Source organism: Anser anser, assembly GCF_964211835.1.
Source record: "Anser anser genome assembly, contig: HAP1_SCAFFOLD_84, whole genome shotgun sequence".
NCBI classification, from domain to species: Eukaryota; Metazoa; Chordata; class Aves; order Anseriformes; family Anatidae; genus Anser; species Anser anser.
The window spans coordinates 501,435-507,485 of record NW_028153512.1 but is presented as its reverse complement, the minus strand read 5'-3'; positions in this window follow the sequence as shown (position 1 = coordinate 507,485).

Below are 6,051 nucleotides of genomic sequence, written 5' to 3'. Positions count from 1 at the left end.
GGCTCCACTGGGGATGCAGTACAGTGAGTCCAGAGAGTGCACTGGCACCACTGGGGATGCAGTGCAGTGAGTCCTGAGAGTGCAATGGCACCACAAGGGATGCACTGCAGTGAGTCCAGAGAGTGCACTGGAACCACTGGGGATGCACTGCAGTGAGTCCAGAGAGTGCACTGGCACCACTGGGGATGCAGTGCATTGAGTCCAGGTAGTGCACTGGCACCAACTGGAGCTGCACTGCTGTGAGTCCTGAGATTGCACTGGCACCACTGGGGTTGCAGTGCAGTGAGTCCAGAGACTACACTGGCACCACTGGGGATGCACTGCAGTGAGTCCAGAGAGTGCACTGGCCCCACTGGGGATGCAGTGCAGTGAGTCCAGAGAGTGAACTGGCACCAACTGGGCATGCAGTGCAGTGAGTCCAGAGAGTGCACTGGCACCACTGGGGATGCAGTGCAGTGAGTCCAGAGAGTGAACTGGCACCAACTGGGCATGCAGTGCAGTGAGTCCAGAGAGTGCACTGGCACCAGCGGGGATTCAATGCAGTGAGTCCAGAGAGTGCACTGGCACCACTGGGGATGCACCCCGGTGAGTCCAGAGAGTGCACTGGCAGCACTGTTGATGCAGTGCAGTGACTCCAGAGAGTGCACTGGCACCACTGGGGATGCACTGCAGTGAGTCCAGAGAGTGTACTGGCACCACTGGGGATGCAGTGCAGTGAGTCCAGAGAGTGCACTGGCACCACTGGGGATGCAGTGCAGTGAGTGCAGAGAGTGCACTGGCACCACTGGGGATGCACTGCAGTGAGTCCAGAGAGTGCACTGGTACCACTGGGGATGCAGTGCAGTGAGTCCAGAGAGTGCACTGGCACCACTGGGGATGCAGTGCAGTGAGTCCAGAGAGTGCACTGGCACCACTGGGGATGCACTGCAGTGAGTCCAGAGAGTACCCTGGCACCACTGGGATGCAGTGCAGTGAGTCCAGAGAGTGCAGTGGCACCACTGGGGATGCAGTGCAGTGAGTCCAGAGAGTGCACTGGCACCACTGGGGATGCAGTGCAGTGAGTCCAGAGAGTGCACTGGCACCACTGGGGATGCAGTGCAGTGAGTCCAGAGAGTGCACTGGCACCACTGGGGATGCACTGCAGTGAGTCCAGAGAGTGCACTGGCACCACTGGGGATGCACTGCAGTGAGTCCAGAGAGTGCACTGGCACCACTGGGGATGCAGTGCAGTGAGTCCAGAGAGTGCACTGGCACCACTGGGGATGCAGTGCAGTGAGTCCAGAGACTAAACTGGCACCCTGGGGATACAGTGCAGTGAGTCCAGAGACTAAACTGGCACCCTGGGGATACAGTGCAGTGAGTCCAGAGAGAGTGCACTGGCACCAGGGGGGATGCAGTGCAGTGACTCCAGAGAGTGCACTGGCACCACTGGGGATGCAGTGCAGTGAGTCCAGAGAGTGCACTGGCACCACTGGGGATGCAGTGCAGTGAGTCCAGAGAGTGCAGTGGCACCATTGGGGATGCAGTGCAGTGAGTCCAGAGAGTGCACTGGCACCACTGGGGATGCAGTGCACTGAGTCCAGAGAGTGCACTGTCAGCACTGGGGATGCACTGCAGTGAGTCCAGAGAGTGCACTGGCACCACTGGGGATCAGTGCAGTGAGTCCAGAGAGTGCACTGGCACCACTGGGGATGCAATGCAGTTAGTCCAGAGAGTGCACTGGCTCCACTGGGGATGCAGTGCAGTGAGTCCAGAGAGTGCACTGGCACCACTGGGAATGCACTGCAGTGACTCCAGAGAGTGCACTGGCTCCACTGGGGATGCAGTGCAGTGAGTCTAGAGAATGCACTGACACCACTGGGGATGCACTGCAGTGAGTCCAGAGAGTGCACTGGCACCACTGGGGATGCACTGCAATGAGTCTAGAGAATGCACTGGCACCACTGGGGATGCAGTGCAGTGACTCCAGAGAGTGCACTGGCACCACAGGGGATGCACTGCAGTGATTCCAGAGAGTGAACTGGCACAACTGGGGATGCACTGCAGTGAGTCCAGAGAGTGCACTGGCACCACTGGGCATGCACTGCAATGAGTCTAGAGAATGCACTGGCACCACTGGGGATGCAGTGCAGTGACTCCAGAGAGTGCACTGGCACCACTGGGGATGCAATGCAGTTAGTCCAGAGAGTGCACTGGCTCCACTGGGGATGCAGTACAGTGAGTCCAGAGAGTGCACTGGCACCACTGGGGATGCAGTGCAGTGAGTCCAGAGAGTGCACTGGCACCACTGGGGATGCAGTGCAGTGAGTCCAGAGAGTGCACTGGCACCACAGGGGATGCAGTGCAGTGAGTCCAGGTAGTGCACTGGCACCAACTGGAGCTGCAATGCTGTGAGTCCTGAGATTGCACTGGCACCACTGGGGTTGCAGTGCAGTGAGTCCAGAGACTACACTGGCACCACTGGGGATGCACTGCAGTGAGTCCAGAGACTTCACAGGCACCACTTGGGATGCAGTGCAGTGAGTCCAGAGAGTGCACTGGCACCACTGGGGATGCAGTGCAGTGAGTCCAGAGACTGCACTGGCACCAACTGGAGATGCACTGCAGTGAGTCCTGAGATTGCACTGGCACCACTGGGGATGCAGTGCAGTGAGTCCAGAGAGTGCACTGGCACCCCTGTTCATGCAGTGCAGTGAGTCCAGAGAGTGCACTGGCACCACTGGGGATGCAGTGCAGTGAGTCCAGAGAGTGCACTGGCCCCACTGGGGATGCAGTGCAGTGAGTCCAGAGAGTGCACTGGCACCACTGGGGATGCACTGCAGTGAGTCCAGAGAGTGCACTGGCACCACTGGGGATGCACTGCAGTGACTCCAGAGAGTGCACTGGCACCACTGTTGATGCAGTGCAGTGACTCCAGAGAGTGCACTGGCACCACTGGGGATCCACTGCAGTTAGTCCAGAGAGTGCACTGGCACCACTGGGGATGCAGTGCAGTGAGTCCACAGAGTGCCCTGGCACCACAGGGGATACACTGCAGTGAGTCCAGAGAGTGCACTGGCACCACTGGTGGTGCAGTGCAGTGAGTCCAGAGAGTGCACTGTCACCATTGGGAGGCAGTGCAGTGAATCCAGAGAGTGCACTGGCACCACTGGGAATGCAGCGCAGTGACTACAGAGAGTGCACTGGCACCACTGGGGATGCAGTGCAGTGAGTCCAGAGAGTGCACAGGCACCAGTAGGGATGCACTGCAGTGAGTCCAGAGAGTGCACTGGCACCACTGGATATGCACTGCAGTGAGTCCTGAGATTGCACTGGCACCACTGGGGATGCACTGCAGTGAGTCCAGAGACTACACTGGCACCACTGGTGATGCAGTGCAGTGAGTCCAGAGAGTGCACTGGCACCACTGGGGATGCAGTGCAGTGAGTCCAGAGAGTGCACAGGCACCACTGGGGATACACTGCAGTGAGTCCAGAGAGTACACTGGCACCACTGGAGATGCACTGCAGTGAGTGCAGAGACTGCACTGGCACCACTGGGAATGCACTGCAGTGAGTCCAGAGAGTGCACTGGCACCACAGGGGATGCACTGCAGTGAGTCCAGAGAGTGCACAGGCACCACTGGGGATGCAGTGCAGTGAGTCCAGAGAGTGCACTGGCACCACTGGGGATGCAGTGCAGTGAGTCCAGAGAGTTCACTGGCACCACTGGGGATGCAGTTCAGTGAGTCCAGAGAGTGCACTGGCACAAAAGGGGATGCACTGCAGTGAGTCCAGAGAGGGCACTGGCACCATTGGGGATGCAGTGCAGTGAGTCCAGAGAGTGCACTGGCACCACTGGGGATGCACTGCAGTGAGTCCAGAGACTAAACTGGCACCCTGGGGATACAGTGCAGTGAGTCCATAGAGTGCACTGGCACCACTGTGGATGCAGTGCAGTGAGTCCAGAGAGTGCACTGGCACCACTGGGGATGCAGTGCAGTGAGTCCAGAGAGTGCACTGGCACCACTGGGGATGCAGTGCAGGGAGTCCAGAGAGTGCACTGGCACCACTGGGGATGCACTGCAGGGAGTCCAGAGAGTGCACTGGCACCACTGGGGATGCACTGCAGTGAGTCCAGAGAGTGCACTGGCACCACTGGGGATGCAGTGCACTGAGTCCAGAGAGTGCACTGTCAGCACTGGGGATGCAGTGCACTGAGTCCAGAGAGTGCACTGGCACCACTGGGGATGCAGTGCAGTGAGTCCAGAGAGTGCACTGGCACCACTGGGGATGCAATGCAGTTAGTCCAGAGAGTGCACTGGCTCCACTGGGGATGCAGTACAGTGAGTCCAGAGAGTGCACTGGCTCCACTGGGGATGCAGTGCAGTGAGTCCAGAGAGTGCACTGGCACCACTGGGGATGCACTGCAGTGAGTCCAGAGAGTGCACTGGCACCACTGGTGATGCACTGCAGTGAGTCCAGAGAGTGCACTGGCACCACTGGGGATGCAGTGCATTGAGTCCAGGTAGTGCACTGGCACCAACTGGAGCTGCAGTGCTGTGAGTCCTGAGATTGCACTGGCACCACTGGGGTTGCAGTGCAGTGAGTCCAGAGACTACACTGGCACCACTGGGGATGCACTGCAGTGAGTCCAGAGACTTCACAGGCACCACTTGGGATGCAGTGCAGTGAGTCCAGAGAGTGCACTGGCACCACTGGGGATGCAGTGCAGTGAGTCCAGAGAGTGCACTGGCACCACTGGGGATGCAGTGCAGTGAGTGCAGAGAGTGCACTGGCACCACTGGGGATGCACTGCAGTGAGTCCAGAGAGTGCACTGGTACCACTGGGGATGCAGTGCAGTGAGTCCAGAGAGTGCACTGGCACCACTGGGGATGCACTGCAGTGAGTCCAGAGAGTGCACTGGTACCACTGGGGATGCAGTGCAGTGAGTCCAAAGAGTGCACTGGCACCACTGGGATGCAGTGCAGTGAGTCCAGAGAGTGCAGTGGCACCACTGGGGATGCAGTGCAGTGAGTCCAGAGAGTGCACTGGCACCACTGGGGATGCAGTGCAGTGAGTCCAGAGAGTGCACTGGCACCACTGGGGATGCAGTGCAGTGAGTCCAGAGAGTGCAGTGGCACCACTGGGGATGCACTGCAGTGAGTCCAGAGAGTGCACTGGCACCACTGGGGATGCAGTGCACTGAGTCCAGAGAGTGCACTGGCACCACTGGGGATGCAGTGCACTGAGTCCAGAGAGTGCACTGTCAGCACTGGGGATGCACTGCAGTGAGTCCAGAGACTAAACTGGCACCCTGGGGATACAGTGCAGTGAGTCCAGAGAGAGTGCACTGGCACCACGGGGGATGCAGTGCAGTGACTCCAGAGAGTGCACTGGCACCACTGGGGATGCAGTGCAGTGAGTCCAGAGAGTGCACTGGCACCACTGGGGATGCAGTGCAGTGAGTGCAGAGAGTACACTGGCACCACTGGGGATGCAGTGCAGTGAGTCCAGAGAGTGCACTGGCACCAGTGGGGATGCACTGCAGTGAGTCCAGAGAGTGCAGTGGCACCATTGGGGATGCAGTGCAGTGAGTCCAGAGAGTGCACTGGCACCACTGGGGATGCAGTGCAGTGAGTCCAGAGAGTGCACTGTCAGCACTGGGGATGCACTGCAGTGAGTCCAGAGAGTGCACTGGCACCACTGGGGATCAGTGCAGTGAGTCCAGAGAGTGCACTGGCACCACTGGGGATGCAATGCAGTTAGTCCAGAGAGTGCACTGGCTCCACTGGGGATGCAGTGCAGTGAGTCCAGAGAGTGCACTGGCACCACTGGGAATGCACTGCAGTGAGTCCTGAGAGTGCAATGGCACCACAAGTGATGCACTGCAGTGAGTCCAGAGAGTGCACTGGCACCACTGGTGATGCACTGCAGTGAGTCCAGAGAGTGCACTGGCACCACTGGGGATGCAGTGCAGTGACTCCAGAGAGTGCACTGGCACCAACTGGAGCTGCAGTGCTGTGAGTCCTGAGATTGCACTGGCACCACTGGGGTTGCAGTGCAGTGAGT